This window comes from Cyprinodon tularosa, unplaced genomic scaffold (genome assembly GCF_016077235.1).
Source record: "Cyprinodon tularosa strain WSP-4 unplaced genomic scaffold, ASM1607723v1 ctg494, whole genome shotgun sequence".
Classification (NCBI taxonomy): Eukaryota; Metazoa; Chordata; class Actinopteri; order Cyprinodontiformes; family Cyprinodontidae; genus Cyprinodon; species Cyprinodon tularosa.
Window position 1 is genome coordinate 396,531 of NW_024039223.1, and position 15,807 is coordinate 412,337.

Sequence of the window (15,807 nt, forward strand, 5' to 3'; positions counted from 1 at the left end):
ATGACCATGAGATTCAAATAGCCCCTGATGTACAACATCAAAATGCTTTTATCAGCTGTAGCAAAAGATATTTTGTCTTTAATTAGAATTTTTCTCAATATAGACATATACAAGTGAATGATACACTTCTTTAAATCCCAAAGAAATAATAGTTTAAAACATAAATGGCTTTTCCACAAAGAAGAGTAGAAACAGGGATTATTAATGTAATGTTTTTTTTTTTTGCTACAGGAAAAACTTTAAAGCATTAATAGAATTCAAAAGTATAGTTATCAATGTTAAGACAAATCATAGGCCAGTATGTGATTCCAGTTGCTTGATAAGAGTAGTTAAATATCACTATTTCACTCTATCAAAACATTTCCATACAACCTTAAACCTAAAATATAAAAGCATTAGTTTAATTAATAAAACCAGCATATTATATTCTAGGGTCACTAACCCTTAAAAGAAAAAGCATTTAACATTTAATTAAAATCAAGCTTTTTCTAAAAACAAAAATAGCAGTCTCATCACACTGTCAAAATAGGTACACTCTAAATGAAAGATGACATTTATAAATGATATAAATTATTTCTAACAATTGCAGTCCTGGAATGAAGGAAAGTAATCATAATTACTGTACAGAAAACTTGAGCAGGGAGTTAACAGCCAGACCAATAAGATATACAATTGGAAGGAAGTTTTTAAAGATAAAATCTTAATTGCTGGGGTTTTTAACTATTGTGTGTGTTGTCTCAGTACAATACCACTGCTTCTGTCCACAGATTAAGTTAATAAATAAGTAATAATAGATCTCCTCAAACAACCCCCTACATGGTTATCCATAAAAGACAGTTGAAGAAGAAACTATTTTTTTCTTTGTCTGAGCCATATAAGCCAAATAGATCTGAGACTGGGTATGAGTAAACTCAAACTGCTAACATTTGCTTACAGTGGTATTCTAGGGCATACATGATGTTTGTTGGGGAAAAAATAAAATAGCAGAAACAAAGGCTCTAAAGGACTTGTATGCTTGCATAGTTTGAATAGTTTGACAGTATCTTTTAGGAAAGTGTTTTAACATCCATGTTACTGTAGTGCAGTTCTATCAAAACAAGAGAATCAACAAGGAGGGAAGGAAGATGACCCAACAGCAACATATTCTGTGTTTTTAAGTAATGATCACTGTGTTGTGATTAATTCATGACTTTCAATTAGGTAAAAACACTTTTTTTTAGACATTTCTCAATTTCAAACAAGACTATCCTGAGATGTAAATCTAATCACTAATGAAAAGCAAGACTTGTAGATTTGAAATATATGTATTTTTAAGACATATACATAGTTATTTGTATGTGGTTTACTTGTCATGCTATAACTGTGTTTGTTTTTTTTTAGCAAAAAATATTTTTGAAAAGCAAGAGGAGAGGAAGGGTGGGAGAAAATATTTTTGGTCCTTATGGCACCTTTTCTGGCATTCTGGCACCAGGGAAAGTACTTCTAATCTGTAACATTTGGGTTTCAGATTATGAACTTCTTCAAATACAGCCAATGTCTATTTAGGACTATAGAATTTTATGGTTCCTTGAGAGAAACAACAACTAGCCTGAAAAACTGTGTCAGTGTTAGAAAAAAAAACAAAAAACTTAAAAAACACTGAACATAAAATTATCCAGCAAATCAGACTCTTAATATAGATGTGGTCTCTTCTTCTCTGCAGCTAAAACTAAGATGTGAGGCAAAACTTTTAAATTCTTTGATAGAGTTGTCGAAGATGAAAAGCAATTAGACTGGTCATATATGTTATACAAAAGTCCCAAGCCCTGTTTCTATTCCTCAACAGCCCTGAATAAAAAAAATCCGCTAACTGCATTAGGCTAAACAGCCAGAGGAAAGACTTTGTATCAGCACATAAAAATGATAGTAAACTCAGGCAATCGTGCTGGAGATCAATTATGCATGAATTATATTTTTCTTAGACTGCAAAACGTCTGATGGTAATTCCCCCAAGTATACCATTGCTGTTATTTGTGAAGCATGTATACGTATGTATGTACACTCTCTAAATAAGGGTTTTCTTAAAGATTTATCAGCCTCATGTTGCTTGTTCAAGTGAAAACACTAAGGATGAGTTGTGCTTTGACTGTGGTAAATGCAAAAGCCACAGGCAAAGCTTAGTAAGGTCCTCAGTGCTGATAACCTATACCACTATAAAACTGATCTTAGAAAGCATACCCAGAAACAAAAAAGCATCAGTGTGTGTTTGTGTTCTTTATAGAAACTGAAGATGATTTATTAAAGGTTTAGAATAAAAGAAGAAGAAGCTGAGTTTATTAAGGCACACTTTTGGGAGGGACCTGACCTGTCCCTGCTTGTGGCCTGTTGAGCTTGTGGGCCCTAAGCTCCTCACTGTGACCCAGATCTCTTATGATGACCTCTGTCTAACAGTAGCAGATAAATATTTTCAGACCTGCTGACCACTGGCACAAAGGTGCCAATAATTGGCCTTTGAAGCCTAATGGATTTTTGAGCTAATGCTGAGGTGCTGTCACTTTTAAACTTAAAGGTATAGTAGAGGAATTTCACAATTTTTTGCATGAGCACAAGCCCATTTCTCACCGTTCACACTTTGTTGAAAAGTTGCTGTTTGTATCACTCATAAAAGCTTACTTTCTAAAAGAAGATTTGCAATTTCTCCATTATGTCAGACTCACCACCACTTAGTCAAAATGGGAGTAAGCACATAGGATGATCTTACATAATCATATCACCAGAATGATTCACATTTAGGAGGAGCACTTATTTTGGTGATTAACCCAGAAAAAGAACATCTTCCAATATACCTTTAATTCTGGGTGCTGAAAATGTTTAATTTTGAATAAAGGATGTTGAAAAAAACTGGATGGGCCTTGTCAAAATGTACATAAACATTTGGAAAAACAACCTTTTTTTATGGTGTGTTTGCATCCATCATCCACGTGGAAAATGTGTAAAGTTGCTGACAAAACAAAGGTTCTAAAGCTAAGATTCTTTAGAAAACTTAGGTTTATTGAGGTAATGGAATGACCCAGAAAAAGGGAGAATATGATAAATTTATTTACTTTACCTACTGATTTTATACAGCAACAATACATCTTAAATATATTTAAACTCACAAAAAAGTGAATTAAAGGAGATTTAAAAAAATATCTCAGAGAACAACAATAACTCAAATCTGATATTTAATTTGCATATCTTGGAAATTTCTTAAATGCCAAAATTCCACTAGTACAGATGGGTTGGAAGTGAGAGATTTCCCAAAACTAGTTTTTTCTTTACCGATGTATATGTCTACACTCTAGTCACAGTTCTGCTGTTTTATGGTGAGATACTAAAGGTGAATCAACGTTTTTTCCTCTACCTCTCAGATTAAAGTTTAAAGGTTATAGATTTAGCCTTTTGAAAGACCAGAAAACTATAGATAAAAGTCATTTTATAAAGACTGTAGAATTTTTTCCTGTCTGCTTGGTAAGAAAAATTCCCCTTTAACTTTCTGTAGTAGTTTGTAGAATAAGGTTTGTGGTATGTCTTTACTTTTTTTTTTTTTGAACATATATTGTTAAGATATTGGAATTTACAGCTATTGTTGGGTGATGATTTTTTTTTTTTAATTTTGGGTTTTCCTTCTGGCCTGGTTGATTTTTAGGGAAACTTTTATTGCTTCTTAATAAATTTGAATTTATAGAGCTACATGGATAACCCTACATCAAAGAATTATTTTGGGAAGAAGGCAAAAACTCATCTTACAGCTTGATTTTTGATAGATTATGAGGCTGATTATGAAACTGTGATATTTCCTGCTTAATAAAAAAATCTTTTGATAGCCATCCTATTTGATGAATTTCTGTGAAAGTTATGGTTACAGTTAGTTAGGTAAATCTGAGTCTCTCTTAATCTCTCCAAAAATTGATACCTTTAGTTTAATTGAGATTTTCCACATTCTGATATTTTATATTGAAAATATCACAATGTGTAATATATTTATATACATATATATAAAACACACATTCTGATATTTTAATTTTTATTTTCTTTTTTATTTTATTGTTTTCTTTTCTTTAAAAACGTCTCCTAGCTCAGTGTTAATGACTGTAGCGGAATTTGTCCCTCTTTTGTTTTTTTCCATAAAGTGCTCTTTACTTACTGTATAATGTTTGTGTAAGGTCCTTTGATTAAACGACTGTTCAAATCAGTGCAATCACCTATAACCTAATAAAAAAAAATCGAATATTAATTGCTGTGTGGATTTTTTTAAACAGAAAAAAAATCAGTTTAAAAAAATGCTTACAGTTAAAATAAACAACCCCAACCACAATCTTTGAGAAGGTTATTTAGGTATTTACACACACAAACACAGCCTCTTGCACCACCCATTCAAACTTTATGACAGGTCTTGATCTTCCACATCGGTTCCCTCTTATATTACATGCAACACAATCCACCTTTACACACTAATTTGTTTTGTTTGCCTCTTTTTCTGTTTCAGTGTAACTGAGCCCCCGAATATATACAGATTTAATAGACTTAATAGAATCATTATCAAATTCAGATCAATATAAATTTAGCCCCAGCATGCTTGAAAGGCAGCAATATTGAAATACAACACTGTCTATGCTCTTTCATTCTTCCGCCTACAACTGACGCGTGCTGCCACCAGACATGAATTACCAGACAGGCACATTACAGCTAATAAGAGCCTCACAAAACACTCTTTATTAATGCATGAGAAAGTCTTTGATCCTGGGGAAAGCAGTAATCACTGAGTCTCAGACAGCACAATAAGATGCTTCCCATTATATTTGAAAAGTCAACAAAGTGGCTGAGGTCAAATAAAGCTGAGCCTGTGCTTCATGTCTTTAAGGGGAGGGACCGTTCAGAGCTGCTACAGCTCATCCATGAGCTGCTGTCAATCAGACATTTTAAAGTGGGAATCAGCCAGATGTATGCTTTCAATAACTATAACTCATAGGCCCAGGTGGAGCTAATACAGAGATTATAAATATTTTATCAGTACGAGTTGACGGTATTTCTTTTTCGTAGTCAGAAGTTTTCCCTTTAATTTGAAATGCAACCAGTGTTCATAATTTCACCTCATTATAGATAAAGTTAGGTATTATTTTTCTGCCATTTCCTGTTTTTGTCTTTTATTTTTGCCTTAATGCCAGGGGGAAAATATTTTTTCAATTGCTACACCTCTTTTTAAACTGTGTTTTGTTCCCATACATTTAATTCCACACTAGTTCTACACAATAGATTAAATAAGATGAAAAAACTATTGCCTTATTGTTGATCTTTTTCAATTGTTTCTATTTTCTTTCATTATCAAATCTAATTTTTCAGACTTGAAAGAAAATGTGTCAAATTTCCTTTTCAAGGAACAGATAAATATAGTTTTTTTTTGTTTTGTTTTGTTTATCGCTTGATGCTATGGTGTTTGTTAAAAGGTAAATAACATCTAAAGGACAGAAAATTGTCCAACATCAATATATTGTCAACATATTAAATTATCTCAAATGTAACTAATCAATTGTTAATGTTCTACATTTCAAGCTAAATTATTAAACTCTATATTGTTGCTGAATATATTTCCACAGAATTAAAAAGCTACAGATTATTCAGTATGAGAAACATCTTAATGTGAAAAATTATTTCGACTCAAATACCAGACTGATGAAACAGTCAAAAATGTCTTCATTTGTTTTACCTTTAATTTAATAAAGTGAAATAAAGTTTATATATATATAATAATAGGACATATTTCTCTTACAGCCTCTATCCTCATAAAAACTCACCAAGTAAAAAAAAAAAAAAAGGATTGCATGAGGAAAGATTTCTGGTTAAACTTTTGTTACATTGATATAGGGTTTGACAGAGGCTGTCACATTATAAAGTCTGAACGTGGTTACTGGAATTTCGAATGATATCTATGATGGAAATATATTGAGGTGGTCAGCAAGTAACTCATTCCCCTCAGAAAGCCCTGGGGGCTGAAACTGGTCAGCAGGGAGCTGACTCTGAGCCCCTCATAGTTGTACCATGCATGATGAATTAAAGGAGAAGACCCCTTGTTTTAAAAACTGAGGTGCAATCTCAAAATCAGCACCTGCCTATGACAAGGGTGAAACTCTCTGAGTGAAAGTGTTGCACTTTAAATCCTAACTGGTACCACCAACAAAATATGGAAATACGTATAATCAAAAAAAGAGAAAAATGAAAATTAAAGAGAGAAATATAACTAGGAAGGAAGAAATACCCAGATCCCCTTTGATTTAAATATCTTCCTGTTGCTGAATTTTCAAATTCCTCATGCATTCCTAATGTAAAAAAAAAAAAAAAGTGTTAATATGCATAATACAAGTTTTCTGTTTTTCTCCAACTCGGGTACCAAACTGCATTGCGATTGGGAGATTTCCAGTTGGAGTCCTGCTGGGGCAGCTTGTTAAACCTAAAGGGTCAGAGGGTCAGGTCTTGAGAGACAGCATGCCAAACTGACCACAACAAAATGCAGAATAACATCTGCTGTCTGCGCACCACACATAGCTGCCCCCTTGGGACCCCTCGTGGCCGCTGAGGAGCTGGAGTCTGGCTCAAAGTCAAGGTCGGCACCTGCACCTGAGCGGACAAATAGTTTGAATGTAACAGAAGCTACGAGGAATTCTGAACACGGCTGAGACCGTCGTGCAGGCATAAGAAGATAAATCATAATTTCATAAAATTTAAATAAATATATGACATGAATTTTGACATGAAATGGTTTTTATTTGCTTTTTGAAAATTCCCTCTAAAATAAAGATTTCTCTTTGATTACAGGGAAATTAGCTTTAAATATGTCCCCTCTATTTCCTTGACAGCTTAATAATATGCTTAAAAGACACCATCGGATTATGTCAATAACTAGATCAATATTCTCTGGATGTCTCAGTTTCCCGTTGGAGCAAATGAAAAGCTTTAAATTAGTCTTCCTGGTCGTATCGCCAGGCACAGGTACTTTGTTACTGTAGGCAAACAAACATAACTGCTCAGGGACGATTATTATTATACGTCCTTTTACAATTAAAAAAATAAAAATAAAAAAACAAAAAAAAATCATCATGTAAGTGGGACATTTCCCCTGTTTGTCTAATGTGCTGCTGATCTACACCTGCTGGGCTAGGGATTGCTTAGGTACACGCTATCTGCTGACAACATCAATCACTCAGCGGGTCCTATTACTGCCATTTAAAATACATTTGAAACGATTCACCGGAGCCAGTGTCCAACTCGACATAGAGACTAATAGTTATGTGTTGCTATGAACAATGCCTCACAGTAATGGTTTAGCCAGAAACAGATGGGACCTTTCATAGTCCATTGTATGTTTTTAGTCAAAAACCTCATCATCAAACCTAATCATTCAAATAAGTTGCATAACAAAGAAATCAGTGTGAAGACAGTATACAGCTTGTATTTGAGTTTCAGGGAACTGATACACGTCCCTTGATTTTCAGGTGAGTTTAGTAATAGACAAGACCAACTTAATTCCCTTTCAAGTCTCTCCCAAATTGAAAACTGCCAAATGCAGCCTTAATCACACACCAGCCATTCCAAGTGTGTGACCTAGTGTTTGTTCAGCCCTTCATCCATCCATCCCCTCGGGATCAAATGTGATGCATCTCTCCTGGGGCCTGGACCTTATTCAGAGGTTGCCACATACAGGTCTGGAATATATGAGATAAATATATTATTTATTTATATAGAAAGCCAAAGCAAGATCTAATGAGAAATCTGCTTGGGCGCTACTAAAAATGCAAACAGATCAAACAACATTGATGATTATGGAGATCTGCTACTATTTCACTAGTCAAGGTCTATTGATCAAAATTATATTATTTTACATTCCATCTACAGTACCTTTCCCCCTCATGCCCCCCTTTACAATGACTTCAATACCACTCTCTCTCTCCCTTTTTGTCATTTATTAGAAATTTTCTGCAACATATATCCCTTTACACTATTGACCTAGTTAGAAATATTAGTCAAAAACCTATATGATAATATATATAATTGAATATTTAATCTAAATTATTAAAATAATGAATTTCTTCTGCATCTTCAAGTAAACACCTTTGTACATCAGAACAAACTGATAGCAGCCACCGCAGACTTGCTAATTTCCCATCCTCTGCAGTCATGTGATCAGGGTGTCGGCACAGCATTCACAGTGCAGGGAGGGGCTAAGCATCGCCACACTCACCACCATTTTGTGTGAGTACCTGGCTTTCTTTTTGTGAGTATCTGCTTTATTTATTTACATCCTTAACATTAGCTGTAAGACAGGTGCCATTTCAGCAGCATTTCATATTGAGGTGATTTTTTTGTTTTTGTTTATTTTTGCAAATTATGACTCCCTGAGAGGCAGGCTGCTGAAGGAAAATCAGGGGATGCTGCAAACAGAATCTCATGTGATATCAGTGCACCACAATTGCTGTCCATTCTCCATTCCATGTCATGCATTTTCTGTCTCTCCTCTTTCTCCTGGCAAACCTCCTGACAGACCCCTCTTCTCCTTGCCATTCTGTGTGAGGCGCATATGGTGAAGTGAAATTGCTGTCTGCGAGAGCATGCCTCTGCCTGTCCAGACTTCATCAGAAGGATTAAAGAAAGGGATGAAAAAAAAAGAATGAAAATAAAATGATGATAGCAGGGCTTTGGCTTTTTTTTCTGAGTTTTTTTTCTCCCCTGCACCCCTTATATATGCCCCCCACCTCTAGCCCTGATAGCTCTGGTTTAAGCAGAGTGGAACATCAGATGACAGAGAGGGATCTCTTGCTGGGGTGCAGCGGTTTGCAAGTAAGGGTTGCCCAGTCAGTGAGCTTCGGTAAGTTTATTTGGCTTTGACAAGGTCTCACTACAAAGGAAAGCCAAATTAGAAGCAGTGGTGTTCCTCCCTGGATTCAGAAAGGGAAGTTTAGGGAAAAACCTGCATCCAATTAAAAGAAAAGTGACTCAGCAGTGGGGCAGCGGAGCTCTAATGTGTTCACACAAACAAACAGAAGACCAAATGTGAATTATTAAAAGAATGGAGAAGAGAAAACATGCATGCTGAGGTGGCCTGTTAGACTTGCAGAGATAGGGATTTTAGGAAAAATGAAAGAGGAGAGAGGAAAGATTGCAGGATATTAAAGAGTAATGGATGTCACACCAGGCCCCTGTAACAAATTCCCACATGCTTTTATCATTGCTGGATGAGACTGATCAAGGGAACAGGACATTACTTGGTTTCCAAGTGCTGTTATTACCCAGGAAGGGTAAATACTTATTGCTGTGTTTATCATCCTGAAAGATTGCAGAGAAAGCAGGCAAGCACATCTCCTTTTACATAAATTTGATCATTAAATAAATCCAACTTTATGTGGAAAGTTTTAGAAATAAAGTTATTGTAATAATACGCAACATTACTCTGAACCTCAGTTATGTAGCTTTAAAAAAAAAATGTTTTAACTGGTTTTGAAGACCAGGAAGAAAAACTCAGTTGTATGTCAATTAAATCTGAACTGACCAAATGTTAGAGAAAGAAAAAAGGACTGAAATTGCAGAAAATATATGACACCAACATGGAGACAGTTTCACATGCATCTGGCTAAATTCAAGTAAATAGTGATGTATATCGTGAGGTTGAATTTGCTAGATGCCAGATTCAGCTCTGTGTTTGAGTTAACAATAAGGCAGCCCTGACATTTTGCCCAACCAGCAGATAATATTTGCTGCTCAAAGCCTGGCTTTCTTTTGTTACAGCTTTCTATAAACCCAAGACACTATAAATATAAACCAAGCTCAAGACATATTATTTGCCACAGGGCAAGGTAAATCTCTCGACAGGGCTTTTCAAAGGACTACCCCGGGTTTGTTACTGATTGATCTTATTACAAGTGTTTTCTTTTTCTTGCTCTAGCTTTCAAAGGCAAATGTTCTGCCTTGATTGTGGTGGTGAAACTAATGAGCATTATTTTTTGTTTCTTTAAACTAAAAGAAAAAATAGTTAAATTATTAAAAATTCTTAGAACAGAAGACTCAGCTAAACCTGTGCTTGCACATCTCCAACTTCCCAAATTTCAATTTGAAAAACAGATGCAAACCCAACAATCTAGCATAAAAATTGTGTTATTCAACAATAAAACATTTTAAATGTCATTGGCATTTAGCTTTTGTAATTTTTCTTTAATCTGTATTTGCATTTTCAAAAAAGATGTAAAAAACAAGTTTAATGATGACATTGGTATGTACAGGCAAACAGGTAAGTGTTTACTGGTTAAAACAAAAAGGCTTAAAATTGCATAAAACCACTGCTTTGCTCATTGTTTAGGGAAGCAGCACATAATTTTTTTCCAGTCTTCTCCCTCTAAGAAAGCGACTGACCTGCCGACTGACCAATCCGCATGAAGCTAAGGGGGTGGTGTGACAAGAGGACGAAAATGGAGGAAGAGAGCATCTCCATTCCAGGCAGAGGGACAAACTCCATCTTTCCGACAGTTATTCTCTTTTAACAAAATCAGTGGGTGTAAGTCGAGCCAATAAATCATTATTTTGCCCTATTCAGTACATGAACCTGAACTTGTTTCAATTTTGATGAAAAAAAAAAAAAAGTCAGCTCCCGTGTGCAAAGATAGTGAAATGATAGGTGGAAAAAGACGAGGACAAGAGTTGTTGCCAGAAACTATCCTCCAGGGCTGGGAGGGTCTGTTCAAAGCCCAGGGAGAGAGAGTGGGGGGTCACTCAGGCCGGGCCAGTTTGAAGCTTGCTGCTTCAGGGGAGCAAGTTGGACTAGCAAAGGGCGCTGCAGCAGGGACTATCCGACAATGTGTTCACACAAACATCTGGACTACACCTGGGGAAGCCCAGGGGCCACCCAGCTCCATGGCACAGTAACGACTTAAGTAACACTTTTAGAAAAAGAGGAGTTTCAGTCTCGGTGTGGGAGCAGAACACTACACACTTTATATGTCAGATTTAACAGAAATAAGATAAACAAAATAAGCAGCAGATCCTCTCACGCCACAGAGATAATAATTGATAGAGTGTGATGCACATTTTGAATTAAACACAAATCAAGCAAAGAGAATGAAAATATTAGGTCTCAGTGTAGAAAAGCAGTGTATTGTTTTGTTGTTGTTTTTTGGGTAGGTGATTGGTTCAATTTTATCTGTAGGTACCGGTAGCTATCTTTAATCCCCATTTAAATTAAGTTTGTATTATAAATTAAATTCAATATATATTATTATTTTATTGTGCATTCAATGAGATTAATATATGATATAGATTAGTTTCACAGTGTACTCTAGATTAATGCAAATGGTTTGCTGTGTTTAGGTGGAAGCTGTACGTTTAAAAACAATTGTTAAAGTAGACTTGAGTAAAATCATGCTTAGGACACATAACACATTTTTGATTAGAGTTCTGTCTGCTGCGACTCCCTTTAGAGCTGCTCCCCATGGCACCTTGAATGTTCACAGAAACTCTCTCCAAGCCTCTTCCAGACGTGTGGCGTGATTATTAGAGCAATAGTTTTAAATGATTTCATCAAAACATGCAAAAACAGGTTAGACAGCACATTTGAGAGCTGAGCAAATTGTGCTGTATTAAAGCTGTGATGCAAAACTGCTGCAAAGCGGAGTATAAAATTTTTTTGTATCTTATACAAAGAATATTTTTTTGAAAAAACAAAATATTTAGATAATATATAGATAATAATATATAGATTATCCTGATCCAGGTTCAGAGCAACACTAGCTGTAGTAAGAGTTAGTAAATCCCCACTGATGTCTTTCTGTACCTCTATTGTTCTTCTGGGATAAGAGGTGATGTCAGTTCACTCCCAAGCCTCCCTAAATGCCCCCAGAGCCTACCCAGCTCCTGAGTGGGAGTGTGTAATCGGTCCTGGCAGAGGGCTGGTTAATGGAGGGCACAGGGCGATGGGCTTGAGATGTATTCATGTGCGTGGCGTGGCGCCTGGACCCAGGGTGACACTTCTTCATTCCTGCTGCCTGAGGCCAGGATTAGGACTGCACCCAGGCCCACAAAGCCAGCTATAATGCAAAATCATTTTCATATTAACCTCGTCTCTCCTCTCTGGGCCTGACAGTGGACAGCCCTTCTCTCTTTGGTACTCAAATTATCCTCAATTACTGGGGAAAGGCCAGGCAAGGGGACGTCACCTAACCTTCGCCATCTGTTAGGTTCAAAGTGTTAGCAGTCGACTAGTCTGCTTGTCTCCTGCCTCCGCTGACCTTTCCGCCTCGACCAGTTCTTGCTCCTTTATCCATCCCCACCCCCATGATAGTCCTGCCCTCTCTGGACACAGATGGGAAGTGCATGTGAACACATCTCATTAAGGGGGAAAAGGTTATGTCATGCTTTTTTACCAAATTTTTAAATATTCAGAAACCAAAAAGAGGCCAACATAAAATCTGTGCCAGGTTAGGTCAGGCTCTAAAGGAGGCTCAAATACCTGTGAGATGTGGCTGGCTTTTATATGTTGTAAAGTTCATATTCAATGTTCAAATCAGATCTTAGATCAACATCAATATAATTTCCCGCATGATGTCAATAGTTCAAATATGTAACCATACATTACATCAAGATTTAGGAAATATTTTATTGCTTTGTAAATGACTGATTCTCAAAGTCATTTTGCTCCAATCTCTTACTAAAACATAATGATTTAATATCTAAAATAATTTCTTTAGAAATTATTTTAGATATGTATCTTAAAATGTTTTGCATTCTTAATTGATTTTATTGCATCTCATTAAACCTGTGTTTCCTCATGTGCAAAAGCTGGCAGTCATTTATCCTTTTTTTTATGCATTAAGAAAAACTGTTATTTCTCCTCCACTTATTTTGCCTGTTAATAATTTTTTTTAAATGTAAATTTAAAGCCTATACCTTTTTAGCAGTTTTACTTTATTTGTCTGGATTTCCTGTCTGGCCACTCAGGAGGCCCCCTTCTTCTCGGGTTATCTGACAGGTACTGGTAGTTTTGAAATCACTTTTAATAAGCCTGCTAAATAATAGATGGAGCTTTGTCTAAAATGCAAGTCCAGGCAGCAATATGGGGGCCAAGGATGTGGAGCTACAGTGACAACAAGCAGGTGCTGAGCATTCCCCCGCCAACACCATCATCAGCTGCAGCATCAGCCGCATGAATGGCCATCTTCAGTCTCCTTCGACACCTCAGCTCCAGACCCAGACTCCCTGAGGTCAGAGGTCCTGGACTTGACCTTGTGGCCCCTTGGAGAATGTTCGCTGAGTTTGGGGAATAATTTGGGATTCATTCAGCAGGAGGGCCCTGTCTCAGGCAGCGATATGTCCCATTATCCCTAGATATTCTTTGCTCCCCGGGCAGATGCATTACAACACTTTTTTTTAATATATACTTTTTACAATTAGGCACTAAGACAGATCTATATGTATATTTGGCAGAGCTATTCTATTTAAATCCGTCTTAACCTGGAGAAGAATAACCAGAAAAATCATTTGAGGCATATGCAAAATAGAAAGTAAAATTCTTGAGACTTAAGAATATAAACATCATGAATATGGTTGTGAGTAATGAGATTGAAAACTGATTTTTATTCATTTTATCTCTTAAAACACTTAAGTGGTCTTCTTTTTTTTATTAATATGCTTATCTTATTAGAGACAAAATATTTTACATATGCAAACAATTTAATTATTATGCACAAAAATACACAATCACAAATCAACTAATTAATCCCTTCAAAAATCAAGTCTTGTCCAGTAACTCAATTTATTTTAACTGCTTTTTTTGTTGTTGTTTAATCAATAAAATAATAACAAAAAGAACAACTAGATAATTTCATATTTATTAAAATGTTTTAAACCTCTTAATACTATTTTAAAAGAAAAGAGAAAAACGTCTTTAGATTAATTCTGCTTCCAATTCACATTTATTTTAATAAGTGTTGCTTATGATCAGTTTAACCTGACGCCCTATTTGAACTAGGAATTTTATGGGATACAACTAGAACCAGATAAATTTCTATGACAGAAAAAGGCTTAATGGAGCAAAGAAAAAAAAAGCATATTTCTTTTAATTTTTTCTTAAATCCCTGTCACTAAAATTAAAAAAAAGCTTGAAACTGGAAGGACATTTTCAGAAACGTGCTAAAGGAGACTGATATTTCCTATTATGTCAGCTTCAGTCTAAGTGGGTCCCAGTGGAGGACACTTTTAGAGAGATCCTTCCATATAAGAAACAGGCCCTGTATGCATTAATATTACATTAGAGGTAGTATATCACAGGCCCTTCTGCTCAGTCAGGTATAGAGATCTTTTCGTTGACATCTCCTTATCATGTTAATATTACAGTCATCAAAGAACATACCGTTGAAAAAAAAGTGGGAGGGGGGATGTCAAAACGCAACAAAACGTGCAGAGTTACAGATTATTCTTATGAGAAGTCTAAAAGGGAGAACAGACGACAAAGTGGTTATTTAGGTCACATATTCACTGTAACGCGCTAGAAAGAGACAGATGCCGCAGGAAAGGCGTTGTTTGCGTGTGTGTCGGTCAGAAATATAACATGCATGACTAGTCACACACACACACACACACGACTCCTCAATGCAAGTGGCAGAAGGAGGGGTGCGGATCTGCAAGCGAGAGGGGAGACAGGTGCAAGGCTCTGCTCTGCACACTGTAGCTTTACGCATTTAAAGTCCTTTTCTTAACACGCACACACTCTTCCCCCCTCGTTTTATTTCAATGAGATTATTCTTCTGTTCTGCTTTTGTTGGCTCATCTGCGCGCTTGGCTGTGCTTAATTCAGATCTTTACATTGCAAGGTCAAAAAAAAAAAAAAAGATTTTAAAAAAATGAGGTGATCTGATAGGATTTTAATTACTGTCACTTAGTCAACTTAATTGGGCTGCTCCTATATGCTGTTGGGCACAGTGCCATCTTCCAGGAGAATTCACAACAAAACAGCTCTCTAGAACACGTGTCTTGGTAACAAAAGGCGGAGTGTGTGTGTGTGTGTGTGTGTGTGTGTGTGTGTGTGTGTGTGTGTGTGTGTGTGTGTGTGTGTGTGTGTGTGTGTGTGTGTGTGTGTGTGTGTGTGTGTGTGTGTGTACTGAAGGGCAGGGAGGCGGACGTGTGCCTGTGCTCCTGTGCCAAATATTTCGGCTCTCATTTGAATGTGAATGGCATTTAACACCGAGAGCTGCTTAAAAAAAGCCAAAGTTTACAATATGCAAGCAGGATTTTTCAATTAGCGGCCCAGCCCACCTACTCCCCCTCCACCACCCCTCCCCTTCTGGGCTAATCGGTACTAATTAGGCCTTATCACGCGGTAATAGCGTGTATTAATTGCCTCGCGGGGCCAACTGTTAAGGAATTTGGCGCGTGATCCGATTGAAGCTGACAAGTTCATTCTGTCTATTTAATATTCATTATATTCTAATAGGACACTTGTTAGCATGAATACACCAATTAGGGGACATCAACACGGTGGGACCCACATGTTGTTTTGCGATCCATCTATAGAGGTTTGAATTAAAATAATTAAATTTAACTTTGGGAAATAATAATAATAATAATAATAATAATAATAATAATAATAATAATAATAATAATAATAAATCACTCCTTAAATATAGACAGTTATTTTTTACACAATCAAACTGTTCTGTATATATTACAAATTTTCTTGCCCACAAAACATTAAAATCTTTTTCAGGAACAGAATAAGTTTTGAATAATAAAACAGCTGGAATTATACTGTTTTTG